The sequence below is a fragment of the Rattus norvegicus genome, chromosome 17 (genome assembly GCF_036323735.1).
Source record: "Rattus norvegicus strain BN/NHsdMcwi chromosome 17, GRCr8, whole genome shotgun sequence".
Classification (NCBI taxonomy): domain Eukaryota; kingdom Metazoa; phylum Chordata; class Mammalia; order Rodentia; family Muridae; genus Rattus; species Rattus norvegicus.
Genome location: NC_086035.1, coordinates 72,646,638 through 72,664,890, shown reverse-complemented (window position 1 = coordinate 72,664,890; position 18,253 = coordinate 72,646,638). Strand labels below are relative to the sequence as shown.

Genomic DNA, 18,253 nt, shown 5'->3' with positions numbered 1-18,253 from the left:
CATTTTGGAAAACATTATAGCTGAAAACGACTGCACATTCTCGATACACGCAGAAAAGGGGCAGCCAGGATCTGTGCAGCCATGTTTGTGATTACCCTAGACAAAGCCTGGTGCCGCAGGAACGGATGGGGGCAGCCATCATTGTGGCTGCATAAAGAGAATTGGGACTGCTCATGTCTCACCAGCAGAGTCTCCGAGGACGAGGGACCCACATCCATTTGCTGGAGCAGGGCCCGTAGTATCCTCTCTCGGACCCTACTTTCAGGGATGGGCCAGCCCATTGAGCTGCCACAGGGCAGACCCACAGAAGGGCCGTTGAGAGTTAACCCAAGCCTGATTACTCGGTGACAGATGTGCGCCCGGAGGCTGCAGAAAGCAAGTGGTGGTTATGTAAGTGGACTTTTATAGCAGAGGCAAGGTAAACGCTTCAGCCCAAAGGTTATTACATTATCCCAGAAGAAACCGTCACTGTGAGTATTGGAAAAGACTCTCAGTCCGCAATTCAAATAATCCTCTTTAAGGGTTTGTTTCAAACCACAAGCCACTAATGGTCCCCTATAGGAGCATTACAGAGTCTCTCATACGAGGTCAGCCTATGCCTTCCCTAGGGATACCATTCCTGGACCAGCGCTGTTTATCCTGCAGTTTCCGAATTCCACTTTTGTTTCCCTGAAGTCTATTCTCTCCACGGGAGCAGTCTGGGGTTCTCTTAAAGATGGGAATCTAATTGTATTCATTGCCTATTGTCCCTTCCGGTTGTTCCCCTAATAACCATCCTGCCCTTTAAAAGACCTGTCTGATTCTCGGTGATCATTCCTAACCTGTGTGTTCTTTTCTTGTCTGTGTAGCTCCTAGGCATATGTGAGAGGGGGAGGGGAATGGGGAGAGAGGGGGAGGAGCGCAAGAGGACAGAGCAGAACAAGAAGGCTAGAGAAAGAGAAGGGCCAAGCAGCCCTTTTCATATTGAGTCAGGCACACCTGGCTGTTGCCAGGTAACTGTGGGGCGGAGCCTAGACAAAGTGCTTACTATGTTATCCTCCACTTCCCTTCCCTCGCCTCCCCTCTCCTCCCATTCCCTCTATTTTATCTTCTCTTATTTCGTCTGTCCCTCTATCTCAACACCCCACCCTCACCCTAATTGCCTTCCCTCTTCCCATTCCCTTCTCCACCCACTCCCTGTTTTTCTTCATTTTATGAAACAAGTCCTCCGACGTAGCCCCTCCCAGTGGTGCAGAGCCCACCATATACCTCAAGCTGCCCTTGAAATCTCCTGCTTTTAGCCTCTGAGTGCCGAGATTACAGGATACAGAGCACCATCAAGAATGGCTTTCTGACACTTGCACACGAGGCCTTTTACCCTCGGGCTGTTCCTTCCCCTGGACTATTCCTGTGTGCCTTCTGCTGGCAGACTGTTCGCCCCACCTCTCCACGTTAACTTACCCGGTTTGATCGCCCACTCCAGACTGTCTGCTTCTAATAAGAATGACCTCTTTGTTTAATTGCTTTCTTTATTATTCTTCCCGTTCTATCACCCTCCCCCACTCAAAGGAAAGTTTCGGGGAAACTGGGACCTCATCTGCTTTGCTGAATGCTGCACCACCACCCCCCCCCCGCCCCCGCGAGGCCAGCCCGTGGCAAGTGCTCCCCGAACTGTGAGTCAATGGATACATAGGAAAGACAGAATGCTAACCAGATGGTGAACATGGACAACTCAGATAGGGGCATCCCTGGATCTTTTAGTTGATGTTTTTCTGTATTTTTCATTTTACCAAAGAATCTGTTGTTTCTGAAGTTCACGGGACAGGCCATGTTAACTGCAACTGACAGGGCATGTTAACTGCAACTTGATCCCTCGGGAGAAAGATCTCTGTGAGGATACCTTGTGAAGTCAGCCAGCCTGCATTTCCTCGCTCTGTCCTCCAGGGGGCACTAGAACACCCACAGTCAGTATGAAAGCGATGCTAATTCTTTCCAGACTAGATGACTTGCCCAGGCTTCCTAAAAAACGGGGATTACTTAGTCATGCATTTAATAATTAGGGTTTGATATATCAGCCTTGAATTAGTTCAAGATACTGTTCCTGGAAGAGATATGGTAAGAGAAAGAAACTAGTACAAAAATAAAAGCATTTTTCTTTTTTTTTTTTTTTTTTTAAAAAAATGTGACTGTATGGAGACAATAGACGCCAAAGCACAAAGCAAGAAAAGAGCGATTGGCCCCATGCCTCTGGCTTATGCTTCTCAGGACAGCTGGGACCAAGTCTAGCTACCTGGAGATCATCAGTAGACACTTTGGCTTCCCTGTGAACTGCCCACAGGGGAGGGACAAGGCATACAATGTAAGCAGAACCGTGAAAGGGGCGGAGGAGTCCTGTCAACTGGAACAGATGTATATGTTTTCTTAGACTAGCAAACCATTAAACAATATCTCCAACTTCTTGAATGCAAACTTATCCTGAATTTGGAAGATGCTACGCGTGCCTCGTAAGTAGAGCCTCATGGTACACGGAAATCAATGTACTGTAATCAATAATGGAAAAGGAGAGATATCCACCTGCTTGGGGGACCAGTCATTGTTTTGAAAAAAAATCTCAACATTTGTATTGTTAATATTTTTCCTCAGCATGAATAATTTTTTTGTGTCTTTATCGTTGTACAACCGGAAGACTGGGGACAGCCCTAAATATTAACAGCAGATTAGTATAACAACATCTTCTGGGTTATCCGCAGTGTTGGAGTGCCAGGAAAGCACTCTAAGTGCAAAGATGTCTTCTGCAACTTCTTAGATTTATTTCATTTTTCTAAACCAGATAAGGGAATATATGCACCCACTATTATCATGTTGCCCGAGATTTTCCCAACACTTACAGTTCGTTACTAGAACTCTTATCCCCCAAGTAACAATGCGCAGAGTGTCTCTTGTCAAGCACAGAACGAACATCTCTCCAGGTGCTCATAATAAACAGAGCGATTGTTTTGCTACGCTGTTCCACAGAGAGGGGACAAAAGACAAGAAAGAGAGGAAGAGAGTTCCTTATTCCACCACGACCTCCTTTAGTGCCAACCTGTAGTAAAATAGAACAGAACACAATTGTAAAACTCCAATCCAACCGGATCAGCCCTAGAAAGGGAGCTTAGTAAATTATTCAGCAAGTAAGGATCTTCTCTACATTTTGAAAGGGTTGTCAAATTCCGTTTATGCGAATGCTGTGCTCATGGAAGATTTTGCAAAGTCTGATGCTGTCCTTGGTGCATTCTCAGTGCGATAGGCTGACTGAGGGCTTAGGGCTCTCTAACCACCTTCTCACCACTGTGTAACATCTCATTGCCTGGATGCTTCTTTTAAGTGTGTGTGTGTGTGTGTGTGTGTGTGTGTGTGTGTGTGTGTGTGTGTGCGCGCGCGTGTGTAGGGGTGTGTAGGGGTGCATATGCACATGTATGTGTTTCAAGATCAGAGAACAACTTCAAATGTTGTTCCACAGACACAATCCACGTTTTTTAGAGGTATGGTGTCTTACCTGCCTAGAACTTGCCAAGTCAGGCAGGCTGGCTGCCGTTAGCCTTTGTGGCCTGATCATCGCCAACTCCCTAGCTCTGGAATTGTAACATGTGCCTTCCTGCCTGGTTTATGCCGGTTCTGGGGATCAAGCTCAGGTCTTAGACTGGCAAGGCAACACTGTTACCTGCAGAGGCACCCCAGGCCTTCCTGATGCTCCTTAAGTGTTTGTCTGAAAGCCCTACCCCTGGTCACAGCTGATCCACTGTTGATTCAGAGGGAGGGGGTGAAACGTGAAGATTCGGGTAACACTGTGGTCTGTGATTTGAATTCCTCTGTCTTAGAATGTTATTCTTGATCACATTTATTTTTATCACTATTTGATAATGTTAGAGTTAAGAGACTTTAGACCATTAGCTAACCGGGGTCCCCTGCTGGATTTTTTGAGAGCGTCTTGAAGTGCTGTGGGTAAGAATTCAAAGTGATGAGGATGTCTAAGGAGAGAGATGCTGGGGTGTGAGAAGCTTTTCAATATTGCCGTGAACATTGTGGCCAAACTCATATATAATCTCGATCAGGCAACAAATAAATTATTGCAGGTGGGAAGAGGAAGGGATGTGTGCGGGGGAGGGGTCTGGGAGAGGGTGATAGAGGGTGAATAGAATCAGGATGCATTATAGATGTGTACAGCATGTCATAATAAATACCTTATTACCTATAGCTAATGTAGGGCAATAAAATGCATCACTCAAGGATAGACCTCAAAACATTTACTTGAGCAAACATCTATTAGCATCACCTGTGTGGCAGGCTCCATGATTGATATATGGGTATAGACAGACTCTACTGTGATTGGTGTACAAGGGATGGTGATGACTCAGACACTTTCAACACATAGTTCCCCGGATGTTTGTCACTGCAGTTTTTTTTTTTGTTTGTTTTTGTTTTTGTTTTTTTTTTTATTTATAAGAATTTTTTTTATTTAGAGAATACTTTATTAGTTATTGTAATCAAACCCACGTAGATAAAACCTTACATATTTAATACAGTTCGTTACCCCTGTACAAATGGAAAAAACTTAAGTTCAACATTTCTAGACCAACATGGCTGTTAATTTCTGTACAGTGCCAATTCAACACAGTAAACGAGGATACTTTTTTCCAAAGTTGACAGCACAGCTAAAGTTTCCAAAAATTCAAATTATATATCTGTATATATATATTTATATTTATATAAAAAGACCAATAATAGCAGTGTGTTATGCATCAGCAGCAGCAACAGCTTTTCCAGGTTCTGCAGTCATCTGAACAAAACTGTAGAGACATCCAGCACACTCCATTAAAAAAAAAAGTAAAAAAACAAAACCCGAGAAAACAGCACAGTTCTGTTACTCTTGTGGTACCTGGCACCATTTTTTTTTAAATTAGTTTCTCAATCATCATCTGGAAAGAAAACATTCTGAGCAACATCATTAAAAACAGCTCTGATAAAGCACGGTCACTACTACATATCTTAAAGCAGGTACAAGCTATTTTATATCCACAGAGGTATGATACAGTACTGTCCTACATCTATAATACTAGAGGATACAATTTAAAAGGCATTATTTGAGACTTGATTCTACTTTTCCAGCAGAGGGCCCAAAGGATGGTGTGACACAGCTTTGTAAAGAAACATACTCTAGACAGGATTTCCTTTCACTAGTGGCACAGTTCTAAGGATTCATTCTCTCCATGAATGTCAGCTAAAACTGTTATTAAAAAAATGAAATATCCCTAAAACAAAACCATATAACCACCGGATTCACATGAAGATGACCTAGTGGAGACAAGCTGGACCTCACCTTACCAACAAGCTATCAAATCTGTTATGTTTAAACAGTGAGACCTCCAAGGAAGGAGATGCCAAGTAGTGCTTCAAAGCTTCGGACCACAATCAAACACAGCATCATTTTCAACAGAAGCAGAAGCTCATCTGAATATGCTCAAGGATGTTGACATCAACATTTAATCATCTGCTCACTCATCCAGGAAGAAGGGGCGATCAGTTACTACTGTACTTTATTGTGTTCAACCAAATCACCATGTTACAAAAATAGCAAGCTGCCATAATAAAAAATAAGGCTCCTCTATCCAACACCAGATAGCATCATTTTACTTTCAAGCCTAGAAATTGCACACTTGTATATAAACCAATCGAAGATGAGGATTGAGAGTTCATCTTGGTGGATTTTTCCTTTGATGAATATGAAGTGTCCTTCCTTATCTTTTTTGATGACTTTTAATTGAAAATTGATTTTATTTGATATTAGAATGGCTACTCCAGCTTGCTTCTTCCGTCCATTTCCTTGGAAGGTTGATTTCCAGGCAGCAGAATGCAGGGTCCTCATTGCGTATCCACTTTGTTAATCTATGTCTTTTTATTGGGGAGTTGAGGCCATTGATGTTGAGAGATATTAAGGAATAGTGATTATTGCTTCCTGTTATATTCATATTTGGATGTGAGGTTATGTTTGTGTGCTTTTCTTCTCTTTGTTTTGTTGCCAAGATGATTAGTTTCTTGCTTCTTCTAGGGTATAGCTTACCTCCTTATGTTGGGCTTTACCCTTTATTATCCTTTGTAGTGCTGGATTTGTAGAAAGATATTGTGTAAATTTGGTTTTGTCATGGAATATCTTGGTTTCTCCATCTATGTTAATTGAGAGGTTTGCAGGATACAGTAACCTGGGCTGGCATTTGTGTTCTCTTAGGGTCTGTATGACATCTGTCCAGGATCTTCTGGCCTTCATAGTTTCTGGCGAAAAGTCTGGTGTGATTCTGATAGGTCTGCCTTTATATGTTACTTGACCTTTTACCCTTACTGCTTTTAATATTCTTTCTTTATTTTGTGCGTTTGGTGTTTTGACTATTATGTGACGGGAGGTGTTTCTTTTCTGGTCCAATCTATTTGGAGTTCTGTAGGCTTCTTGTATGCCTATGGGTATCTCTTTTTTTAGGTTAGGGAAGTTTTCTTCTATGATTTTGTTGAAGATATTTACTGGTCCTTTGAGCTGGGAGTCTTCACTCTCTTCTATACCTATTATCCTTAGGTTTGATCTTCTTATTGAGTCCTGGATTTCCTGTATGTTTTGGACCAGTAGCTTTTTCTGCTTTACATTATCTTTGACAGTTGAATCAATGATTTCTATGGAATCTTCTGCTCCTGAGATTCTCTCTTCCATCTCTTGTATTCTGTTGGTGAAGCTTGTATCTACAGCTCCTTGTCTTTTCTTTTGATTTTCTATGTCCAGGGTTGTTTCCATGTGTTCTTTCTTGATTGCTTCTATTTCCATTTTTAATTCCTTCAACTGTTTGATTGTGTTTTCCTGGAATTCTTTCAGGGATTTTTGTGTCTCCTCTCTATGGGTTTCTACTTGTTTATTTATGTTTTCCTGGAATTCTTTCAGGCATTTTTGCGATTCCTCTCTGTAGGCTTCTACTTGTTCTCTAAGGGAGTTCTCCACGTCTCTCCTGAAGTCCTCCAGCATCATGATCAAATACGATTTTGAAACTAGATCTTGCTTTTCTGGTGTGTTTGGATATTCCATGTTTATTTTGGTGGGAGAATTGGGCTCCGAAGATGCCATGTAGTCTTGGTTTCTGTTGCTTGGGTTCCTGCGCTTGCCTCTCGCCATCAGACTATCTCTAGTGTTACTTTGTTCTGCTATTTCTGACAGTGGCTAGACTGTCCTACAAGCCTGTGTGTCAGGAGTGCTGTAAACCTGTTTTCCTGTTTTCTTTCAGCCAGTTATGGGGACAGAGTGTTCTGCGTTCGGGCGTGTAGTTTTTCCTCTCTACAGGTCTTCAGCTGTTCCTGTGGGCCTGTGTCTTGAGTTCACCAGGCAGGTTTCTTGCAGGGGAAAAGTTGGTCCTACCTGTGGTTCCAAGGCTCAAGTTTGCTCGTGGGGTACTGCCTAAGTCCTCTCCGCGGTGGCAGCAACCGGGAAGATATGCGCCGCTCTTTCCGGGAGCCTCCGTGCACCAGGGTTCCAGATGGCGTTTGGTGTTTTCCTCTGGCGTCTGGACGTGCGCAGAGTGCAGCCTCTTCTGGCCTCCCAGGCGCGCCCGCCTCTCTGAAGGTTCAGCTCTCCCTCCCACGGGATTTGGGTGCAGAGAACTGTTTATCCGGTCTGTTTCCTTCAGGTTCCGGCGGTGTCTCAGGCGTAGGGGTCCTGCCGCTCCTGGGCCCTCCCCTACGGGAACCCAGAGGCCTTATACAGTTGCCTCTTGGGCCAGGGATGTGGGCAGGGGTGGGCAGTGTTGGTGGTCTCCTCCACTCTGCAGCCTCAGGAGTGCCCACCTGACCAGGCGGTGAGGTCTCTCTCCCACGGGGTTTGGGAGCAGAGAATCACTGCAGTTTTATTTCCACAAGACAACCTTTGATCCACAGTGATCCACGGTGATGATTTGAAGGCGTTTTCGATGATGAGGTGTGTGACGTAATCAGCAACAGCCAATAGAAATTTGAAACATGTGGTTTTAAATCAGCAACTTTAAAACCTGAACTTTAAAACATGACGTACCATGAGGTAATCACAATTATCAGGGCGGGGGACTAAGCTAGGCCTCTGAGCGCCACTACAGCCTGGCACGTGCTACCAAATTAGCCACACCGGAGGTTTCCGCAACATTCAGGATGTGAGTGAGGGAGCAGGAACCAGAAATGCTTACCCAACTGCAAGTTGCTCTGTGGTGTGGAATATTTTTTTATGTAGCTAAGAAACATTTTTCAGAATAATTTATTTTTAATTTTTATTTACGTGCACGTGCAGGGCAGACGCTAGTGCATGTGTGTGTGTGGATTCGACCGAGCCAGAGTCACCAGCAATTGCGAGGCGCCCAACAAGCGTGCCGGAAACTGAACTGTGCTTCTCTGGGAGAGCAGTGTGCAGTCTTAACTGCAGAACCATCTCTTCAATCACTTGAAAGATTTAAAATTGTCTGTGTATCCGGGGTAGCAAGGAACATTTTTCTGTACCACCGGAGTCCAACAAGTGCTATTCCTTTGAGGCCCTGTTTGTAAAAGCCAGATTTTATGGCAAGAGATCAGGTATGTCAAAAAAAAAATCACCTTAAAGGGTTTTGGTTTTTTTTTTTTTTCTGGGAGGTGGGAGGGGAAGCATTTTGCATTCTTGGTCCAGAAGCCCTGGACAATGAAACCAGTCATATCTGCATGCGGTGTGAGGCACTTTCAGGCTGCCGTGTACACCCCTGCTGAACAGGGGTAGCGTGCACCTCATCAAACAAGCCAGGCAGCACGGAAAACACAGACTGTTTTCCTCCCGTAGCTGTTCCCTAGCTGTCGCATTGTGAAACCAGCTTGACTTGTAGAAAGGATCACGTGTTGGTCCTTTTGGCTCCGTGCAGCCGCCATTGAAAGAGCCAAGTGGACTCCCACTCTATCTCATGAGTCATCCTCCTGGCTGCCAGTTCTACTCTGGTGCAGGAGGCCCCTTTTGTTGGAGAACGGGTAGAGATAGAGGAAACATGCCGTTTCTCGTATCTCAGGCCATTTGTAGTATAATTAGAGACATAATGTTTTGACTCAAAATGCGATCAAATCTGACAAGGGTGTCAGTAAGACAGGATAAATATTGAGTTTTTTTAGTGGGATTCCATAGAATCAGAGGTTTAATCATGATGAGCACATCAAGTGTCATGTTATGAAATCCGTGCTCCTGTAAGACATTTCGATTATGAAAGCATTCTAGGAATATCCATGGCTTAATATTGAAGATTTGTAAAATGCATGCTCCATATCTAGATAATTTAAAACTAAATATGAAGCTCCATCAATTATTTGAATGTCTCACAGATGGAAAGAATAAAGAAATGTTTTTTATATCTATCTTGAGCACGATGCCAAAAAACACGCATCTGAAGAAATTGTTAATCTGGAAACACATTGATTTAATTTAAAATGCAATGACCAAGGTCATGTACAAGCTCACTAAGGGTCCTGATATGTCGACAGTCTCCAACTTACCATGGTTTAACACACACACACACACACACACACACACACACACACACACACGTTATGATAGCATTAAAATAACATATGTGTGGAAGAGAAGGCTCAGAAAGAACAGATACTTTCCACCAAGCCTGCCAGTCTGAGTTTGACCTGGTGAGGAACAGAGTAGAAGGCAAAAAGTGCCTTCTGCAAGTTGTCCTTTGATCTCCACACAGGAACACTGCACAGAAGTGTCCTACCCCCTACGCTAACACACACAGAAAAATAAAGACCCATGTCTTTTTTTTCTTTAAAAAAAAAAAAAACCCAGTGAGCTCTAGGTAGCATACCTGTTGCAGCATTTATGAAGATCTCGTGTAAAACATAAATATATTCTGGTCAACAGAGCAGAAGTAACAAGTTTATCTCTGATTCTTCCCCAAACTTCTTTGTAGGCTATAAAATGGGGCATATACACAAATACAAAAAGATGAGTAAAGTAGGAGAAAAACTCCCCAGCAACAGAATTCTTAGAACAGTTGGGGAAGATAAGTGATGGAGCAAAAAAAAAAAAAAATTAGAGAAAGTTTAAACACAGCAGACAGAATGTGTACATTTGGTACGTAGCATTGAACCACAGAGACACGGGGGCTGGAAACACCAGACATGTCTGAAGTTACAGGACTTAATTATAACTATAATTATAATTCAGAGTAAGAAGCCTTTAGACAGACCATATCCTTGTTTGTATGGTTCTTAGTTGAAAGGTTGTTTCCACGTCTAGTAGAATATTTGTGCTATATTGGGTGGCTCAGACCCAGCAAGGCTTCTTGAACTTGGAGATACCAAGTAAATTGATTGTATTGAGACAAGAGTTTTGCTTTTAAAAATCTGAGTGTTGACCCTAATATCCTCAAGCCCTGCGTGTGCTCACCATCTCTAGAACTCTACCAAACAGAACTGTACCCCACCAAGGAAGAGACTGGCGACGAGGATTTACCACAGCACTCAGTCTTCTGGGGAAGAACAGCTTCCACTTTACGGTCCATACCCACTAAGCTGCCTTTTGGATGTGAGTGTAAACATTTAAGAGTGTATCTATTTACCGATATCTACTTTACCTATACTCACAGATTCAGAGAATTAGTACCAATCCATTCTTTTCCAGGAAGGTACTAGACGATATAGCCTACTGACACAGAACCAAGCTAAACAAGCAGACGTGTCTCATAAGTGCCAGGTAATCTAACCTCAAGGACACCTATACTGTTGCTATAAAGAGATTTTATTTTTTAGTTAATTGGTGACAGTTACATTGAAACCCGTGTAAAACAAAAGCAGGAAGCTATTACCAACTTTAGAGAAGCTAAAATGTTGGAAGAATTAATTAGTTTTCTAACATATATTGAATAATAAACTAGAAGGCCAACTCTGAATGATATAGTTATAATTATTTATATATTTATCCCAAAACCTGACATCACATTTAATAGGAATAATTGTGGTACTGATCATGGAGGTGATGATTGTGGTGTGTGTGTGTGTGTGTGTGTGTGTGTGTGTGTGTGTGTGTACCATGTGTGACACTCAGAAGATAGAATTCAGAAATCTACCACGTGTCTAGCTGATCAAATTCCTGTCTCCAGGCTTTATAGCAGGCACTCACCCACTGAGCCATTTTACTAGCTCCTAATTTGATTTTATTGTGTGTGCATGCGTGTATATGCATACATGTAGGTACCTAGAGCTGGAGTTACAGAAAGTTGTGAGCTAGGAACCAAACCCCAATCCTCTATAAGAGCAGCAAACTCACTCAACCACTGATTTACCTCCCCAGCCTAGAAGTTGATATCTTTGCATATTTCAAGGCAAAGAAATAACGTCTTAATTAAAGACACAGGCCCCCTCTGTTGCTTTCCTTTAGGCATGTTTACAGCGTTGTATTCTGTTATACTTCTAAAACAATATGACTTGATGGCCACTTAACAGATTACAGTGCATTTAAAGGTAAGAGCCTAGACACAGTTTCTTTAAGTATTGGAAAAAATGCCAAGTTGCCTGTGAGTTCCTTTCAGTTAAGAACCTAAGCAGGCCACATGCTACTCACTTAGAGTTCAGTCCATAGTTTTAAAAAGAAGAAAGCAAAAAGGAAAAAGACAAAGAAAGAAAGAAGAGAGAGAGAGACAGGGAGGGAGAGGGAGGAAGGAAGGAAGGAAAGAAAGAAAGAAAAAAAGAAAGGAAAGAAAGGAAAGAAAAGAAATTTCTTTGTCTTCCAGGGAGAGTGATTAAACTTGTGACATTATATGAAGAACCATAATGTGAAGGTCTTTGGGGGAAATTAAAAAAAGGATCACTCTACTTTAAATACATCAAACTACAGGTAAAATGAATATAGGCAGATAATTGGCTGAGAAAGGCCTTGGGAATTAGTGTGCCATGTGTAGTCTGTCTACGATTTGGACTCTGAATAATTGAGAGAAGTGTAGCGGGTTAATTAGGGGGTCCACTGTAAGCTCTATGTACTGAGATGGGATGCCTTTAATGGGATCATGTGACACCGAACTCTATTTCAGTGAATTGCACATTTTGAAGACAGCATGCACCAATCCCTGGACATTGATCTATCTTTGAGAAGTTTAGGAATAAAAACAAAGGGGTTGGGGATTCAGCTCAGTGGTAGAGCACTTGCCTAGCAAGCGCAAGGCCCTGGGTTCAGTCCCCAGCTCTGAAAAAAAAAATATTAAAAAAAAAAAAAACAAAGCCCAGATATCTCTTGACTCTAATAACTGGCATTGACTTTGTGCAGAACCTGAGGCCAGGGGATTAAGGCACCACTGGTATTAGAAGAATGTGGGTAGTTGGGATAATTTGCAAGCCACTGCTCTCCAGAAAAAAAAATCCAGATTGTGGGAATCATGATTTATACTTAAGCAAGCTACATGCTAGGACAGAAGAACCCTGTCCTCGACTTAAAAGCAGATTGATAATATTGACTATCATTGTCAGGGCACTGGAGAGACAGCTTGGAGGTTTTAGGAATGGATCAGTCAGGACTAAGCAAAGTACTTGCATGAGTCTTAGCCTATGCTGTATCAGGTTGAAGCCTCCACCCAAGGCTGTATTCTCTCACCCCCAGAGCACTGGTTCTTCCTGTAAGCCCATGACCCGATGGCGTCATAGCGTAAAATGTAGTCTAGCAGCTCCCATTTGGCATTCCCACACCCCGGCGGCAAGGCAGAACATGGAATCACATTGGGTACCTGAGATGAGCCCTAGGCTAGGAGGAGGGGGGAACTCTGGCTTAGCTCAGTGGGGCACAGAGGGGTCTTCTGTGGGAGACTTAGCGGCACAGCTCTGTAGATGAAGGTTTCCTCCATGCTCCCCACGACAGTTCTGGATGAGACATGCTTGCCCATTGACTGTTTATCATGCAAAATGGGTGCATACCACCTCCTCAGGGTGGAGCAGAGATTAAATACCTTTTACAGGAAGGGATGTCCAGGAAGGAAAGCATATTGGCTAAACTCCCAGGGCCCATCTAGATACCTCATTAGCATACCTCATTAGCATACCTCTGTTCTGATCTCTGTGACCATTGGTCACATTCTTATGTAGAGACAGTGGTCCTGTGTTCCAGGCCAGGAATCTGGTAGGCAGCAGGGAAACACCAACCAACCTCAGAAGGGTGCAGGGATCTCTGAATCCACTCAGCCTTACCAAGTTTCCTGGCACTGTCCACTGCTCCTTTTAAAATTACATGTATTTATTTTGTGTGTAAAGGGGGACTGTGGTGGGAGTCAGAGGACACCTTTCAGGAGTCAGTTCTTTCTTTCCACCATGTGGGTCCCGGGAGATGAACTGAGGTCCTCGGGCTCAAAACACATCTTTTCCTGTGCTAAGCTATCCTGCCAGTCCCCTGATACTGTCTCATAAATTGTATTTTAGGGTAAAATGTATCCTGGCCTTTATGTGATTTCTATCTATATTTATGAATTTATTAAGAGATCTGCTCTGACTGAGACTCACAAGGCTTGGGGGGTTTCCAAAACTGTATAGTTGACGGTAATCACATCTCTGTTTAGGAAAATACCCACCATGTCCCCAGTGCCCAATATAAAGGTCCTTTAAACAGCATCATAGCCGTGACATCCACTCCCTGTGGTGCTAGCGGTTCCTTCTGAGCACTGGTGCCTCCGAAGACTCTGGCATTGTCTTCTGCCAGACAGAGCACCTTAGGTCCTGGTACTTCCCATCAAGGTTCAGCAGGCTGTATGGTGACTCCAGAATGTTGGGCAAATGGGGAATCAAAGGAGATGCAGAGCTCTCATTGTCCCTTCCCATTTGTGTATGGTTGTGATGGCCAAGTTTGTTAGTAGACAGGATCTAGAATAACCTAGAGTAGAACCTGTGTGTGTGTCTGTGAGGGAATTGAGGCAGTTGACAGAAGGGTAACCTAACTGTGGGCAGCACCCTTTCATGGGCTACAGTTTCCAACTCAATAGTAAGCATTGAGCATCTATCTAAGCACCAGCATTCGTCTCTCTCTGTTTCCTGAGTGGAGTTGCAACATGACATGCCCTACCACACTCCCACTGCCATGACTTCCTTCTCTGTCATGATGCACTCTACACTCAAATTGTGAGCCAAAGTAAACCTTTCATTCTTTAAGTTTTGGGGTTTTTTTTGTTTTTTTTTTTTTGTGGGGGGGAGTCAGGGACGTTGCCACAGCAACAAGAAAAGTCATTAATAGAATAGCAGTTATCAGCTTAGCTCTGAAAATCACCCAATTTCACTCATGGGAAAAGAGAGGATGCTCAAGATCTCATGGGTCCATCTCAGTTGCCGTAGAGATGCTTCTGGTTTCTGTGCTGGGTTTGTATACACACCACAGCATACGCTAGTTTTCCTGTAAAAGACAATGATTTCCACTTCATAGTAAGAGTACTGGAGCCTCAGAGCAGCAAAAGTGAAGCAGTGTGTTTTGTAGCCTTTAGTTGGGCACTATCCAGAGAGAAGGCTACAGCAAATGATCACATACTATTGTGTTAATTTGACACCACACGGTGGATTTATGTCCCTAATGTAATTTCTCTGGCCCTGAGTTCCTCAGTGGCTGAGTTCTTCAGGGAAGTACAGTCTTCCTCACGGGCAGTATTGCATCTTAGACAGCCAGCTATTGGTTCAGGATGCAAAGCCTTCTCCTCTCTTGCATATTCTGGGGCTCAGGATTCTTTCCTTTTCTGATGTGTGTACTCAGTCACAGAGCAGAGTGTCACTTTTCAAGACTAGGATGAACCAAGTACCCAGACAAGCTGCTGGCTAGGGAAGACAAGGGCCTAGGGCCTCTTCCTTCACTGTGATCTCTGATATGTTCTAATGCGTCTTGTGCTCACAATGAACCGTCATGATTTATTTCTCATATCTAGAGGTAATATTTCCCCCTAATCTTAATTCCTAGCAACATGGCCTCAAACTTAATCCAGAAAATGTAACTCATACATTAACATTGTTAGACCTTTCCCTACACTTATTCACACAGACCTATTCACTTTAACATTACAACAAATTCTCAACGACTTCAATCTTTTACCCATAAGAGATTACTGACAGAACTTAAGAAGAGTGTCCTGTGTAAGGTCCTTGCAGACTACAGAAGGGCAAAAAGTTCACTTTAATCGATCTGTATATTTATACATTATAGCTATTTAGATTAAGCTAATAAAACTCCAGTCTTCAAGATGCCTTGCCTTTGAAGATATAGCAAGGAGGGCTTACCGGACTTACCTTCCTATCAGAAATTCTATGCAACCCATCTCATTTATTATGTATTCTTCTATACAATTGTTTAACACTTAAGTTTGAATGGGTGAATTTTTGTTAATATCTGGAAAATTTTTCACTGTTTGCAGCATTTGGTTTCAAAAAGCCAAGGTGTCACCAGGTACACTCTAGTGATTTATCTTTCCTTTCTACAGCTTCTTAGAGACTGGCCTGTTTTATGTCCCTGCGCTACACACGTTTTCCTCCATCTCGTCTTTTTTTTTTCTTAAAAGTAAAATTATCAATAGCCTCGTGTGAAAACCATCTGCAGTGACCCGCCGAGACCATGAGGCTGATTGATCTGTGTCTGAAGAGAAATGCAAACAGCGTCGTCGCATCTCTGCTTTCCCCAGAGCAAGCACCCAGAACCTCATTACACTCTCGGCTTTTCTTCTGGTTCCTGTTGGTTCTCACAATTTTATAAGCTTTCTGCTCCTAATAAACGGAATTGCATTTCTGCAGGGCTCCCATGGCAATCAAGAAGACACTACCTCACAGTCTCCAAGCCTGGGCATCCTCACAGTTATTGTCCCTGCACCAAGATGTAATATGGGATCATAATTAGTTTTTCTGGTCACCTGATGGCTCTGGAAAGGCAAGCGCTGACACCAGACATTAGATCTCTAGAAATGGTCATTCACCATTAGAAGATCCTCTTGCAGATCATGTGCAACGCATACTAAAACTTGGTTCCATGACGATGCTTTGTATTTTAGAAAAATGATGCAAGGATAATTTGGTTTGCTTTTGCAAGTTAAGTGCTCATTATGGTCTGGTCACTCTTGTTAAAAATCTTCCTAACTTCCTGGAAACAAATTCCATCCTGCCAGCCCAAGGATTTCCGTTTAATCTTTATTTGAATTTGCTTCAAAACAATGTGTATGGAACACTGAAAATCCAGAGAATCTAACAAGCCATACTCTAACAACAAAACTCACTGTGTGTACATGGGCGTGACTATGTATGCAAATGAATACATCCCCTTAGGGGTTTACATTAAGGGTTAGAATATAAGGAAGTGGAAATACACATTAATTGTATTGGTTCTGAGATCATTTACTTATTGAAAGATGAATTTAATATTTAGATGACTCTGGCTTTGCATGTGAAGCCAGCTATTTATTTTTAAGATCACCCCAGTGTACATATCTGTGCAGATCATGTCTTTCTTTCATGATTCCACAACAACATGAACATATCCCCCTTCTGCTAACCTGTCAAAACTCTTCGTAGGAGGACAGAGAATGAGTTTGATTATAAGTAAGCACCAACTTTCTAATGATCTAAGGCCAGGCAAGGATGTTGGAATTTGAAGGTCGGGATTATGAGTGTGTGTGTGTGTGTGTGTGTGTGTGTGTGTTATTCATGTGAGTGTGTTGGCCTGCTTTAATTAGCAACTTTACACAACCTAGAATTACCTGGGAAGAGAGTCTCATGAGGGATTGGATTGGTATGTGGGCATTTCTGTAGGGGGTTGTCTTAAATTAATTTAGATGTAAACCAGATCACTGCTGGTGACATCATTCCCTAGGTAGAGGCTTCTGAATGAGAAATCAAGCTGAACACAGCACATAAGCAAACACATGAGTGTGTATGCGTGGATTTCTTTCTATTGGCTGTGGCTGTGCTCTCACTAACATTTGAAGTTCTGGCCTTGACCTCCCCATAATGGTGAACAGTAAGTTGGAAGTGTGAGCTGAAGCAAACACCTTTCTCCCTCTAGATTGCTTTCATCAAAGAGTTCCATAGCAGCAGTCGGAGTGGGTCTAGAAAAATGGGGACACATGCGTGCCCAATATGTGGAGCCTAGAGAGCCTTTATTTGGGTGCTCTCTTTAATTATGTCTGCACTTTGTTTTTGAGGTAGAGCCTCTCATGAGACACAGGCTTGGTGGCTTGGTGAGGCTGGGTGGCAGTGACCACCTAGGATGCTCCTGTATCATCTCCAGCACCTAGGTTTACAGACTCGGGTCACAAAACCCAGTTTTCATACAAGTGCTGGGAATTTAAACTCGGTTCCCGTGCTTGTTAGGCAAGCACTTTGCCCACCGAGTGATCTCTCAGACCGTTTAAGTCATTTTTCTGGAGACGCTGAAGTATCTTGGACATGCTGTATCTTACCGTTGAATAATTTATTCAATCTTTACCCACCGTATATTGTTCTGAATCTGAAGCCATGCATTCTTTTATTTAAAAATTAAGAACAACATCAAAACCCCAGGAAAATACCATCCACTGGACTATGAATAGATATAAGGCTAAAACTCTGTTTCCCTAGGAGAACCTGCTCTCACACAGCTAGAAATGTCTGCAGTAAACAGGAGTACATTATATTTCCTTCGAGTTTGAAAGCAGCTAGTTTGCTTAAGTAACAATGGCTTCACTGTGAAAATTTAATAAGAAGAGAGCAGCAAAAGTTCAGGTTGAATTTTTCAACTTGCAATTTAGCCTCTCAGAACATGAGTTTTCCTCAGGCACATCAAGAGTTTGTACATTCCTTTGATGTATCCAATTCAGGGTCTTTCTTCCCATGGGTTGGGGAAAATGGTACCTGAGGTTGACTTTTAGCCTCTACTAAAATATGTGAACAAAAAAGTTGACTTCTCTATTAGTGTCTTAGTTGCTTTTCAATTGGTGTGAAAAACAAACAAACAAAAACACCGTGAGCAAGGCAACGTGGAAAGCATTTAATTTGGGGCTCACAGTACCAGAGAGTTAGAGTCTATGACCATCACGGTGTGCAGCATGGCAGAGAGTAGGCAGGGACGTCACTAGAGCAGAACTGGGAGCTTACATCATCATCCGCAAGGAAGAGAGAACTACCTGGGGATGGCATGGGCTGTTCAAACCTCAAAGCCCGCCCCCAGTGATACACCTCCTCCAATATGCCACACCTCCTAATCCTTGCCAAATAGTTCTACCAACTGGGGACCAAGTATTCAAAC

General features: G+C 42.8%; 1 protein-coding gene across 7 annotated transcripts in view; it reads right to left on the bottom strand.

The window, feature by feature from the left end:
- The window catches only part of LOC120097741 (uncharacterized), a 120,596-nt gene that overhangs the window by 9,742 nt on the left and 92,601 nt on the right, over positions 1–18,253 (bottom strand). For 4 of the 7 annotated variants that reach the window (XR_005495421.2, XM_063276800.1, XM_063276797.1 and 1 more), the window contains 2 exons: positions 9,840–9,945; positions 1,880–3,064 (listed from right to left, as the gene is read on the bottom strand). The gene's annotated coding sequence lies outside the window, so the exon portion shown is untranslated. The remainder of the gene's footprint in view (positions 1–1,879; positions 3,065–9,839; positions 9,946–18,253) is intronic. The other 3 variants (XR_005495422.2, XR_010058971.1, XM_063276798.1) reach the window with 3 other exon arrangements.